The 828-nt window shown below is 65.9% G+C and overlaps 1 protein-coding gene across 5 annotated transcripts in view; it reads left to right on the top strand.

Moving 5' to 3' along the window:
* NDUFAF8 (NADH:ubiquinone oxidoreductase complex assembly factor 8) overlaps nt 1–828 on the top strand; it is a 3,940-nt gene that overhangs the window by 638 nt on the left and 2,474 nt on the right. The gene's annotated exons all lie outside the window — the stretch shown is intronic.

Raw genomic sequence — 828 nt, 5'->3', positions numbered from 1 at the left:
GTCGGGGCCTGGGGTTTCGTGGTGGGCCGCCATCCCCGGGAGGCGCTTGGCCAGGACCGAGTGCTCCCCGCGGATACGGAAGTGCAGCTCAGGGAGGAAGGCGGCTGGAGGCTGGGGCAGAGGTGGCAGGCTGGTGGGGCTGGCCGGGCGTGCTCAGAACAGGATGGGGAGAATGCTGTTAGCGTGGGCTTGGACCCCGGCCTGGTGCAGCCGTCGGAGGCTGGTTCCCAAAGTGTCAGCACCATTGGGTCCACCGTCAGCACCCTTGGCCCAGAGGACTGCTGACTTGGAGAACTGCACCCGAGAAAGGCGCACCAGAAGTCAGCCCCTTGCTGTTAAATCACCCAGCACTTGTGCCCACGGAGAGGCAGAGAGCACCTGCAGCCAGCACGGTGGCGCCGCGCTCCCTTTCCCACTTCTCCATCCTCCTGGGATCTGGGGCGCAGGAGTACACTCAGCCGGTGGTGGTAACCCCCAGTGCTGGGGTTCAGCTCTCTCAGCTGCAGGCCACCAGCCGGTGTCCCTGGCAGGTTCTTACTGGGCCACGATCGTCCTCTGCAGAAGCTGTTCAGAGCACACCGGCGTCTTTCCTTTTCTTCAGAGAGATGGGCCCAGCCGTGGCAGCACACACTGGCAGTCGCAGGCTGACGCCACGTGGGAAGCGGGTAGAGCCCAGAGCGGCAGGCCAGGCGGGAGGGGTGGGGCACAGTCGGTCTGCCTCAGCAGGGAGGACAGAGGTAGTTCCCGCTTGCTCCCCTGGTGGTCAGCCTCCAGCTCAGGGCAGGTCCCTGGCTAGCTGCTGTGCGTTGTCCCCGTGGCTCCCCCGGT

The sequence above is a fragment of the Tupaia chinensis genome, unplaced genomic scaffold (genome assembly GCF_000334495.1).
Source record: "Tupaia chinensis unplaced genomic scaffold, TupChi_1.0 Scaffold000159_1, whole genome shotgun sequence".
NCBI classification, from domain to species: domain Eukaryota; kingdom Metazoa; phylum Chordata; class Mammalia; order Scandentia; family Tupaiidae; genus Tupaia; species Tupaia belangeri.
Note: the sequence above shows the minus strand (reverse complement) of the source record. Positions and strands in the feature narration are given on the sequence as shown.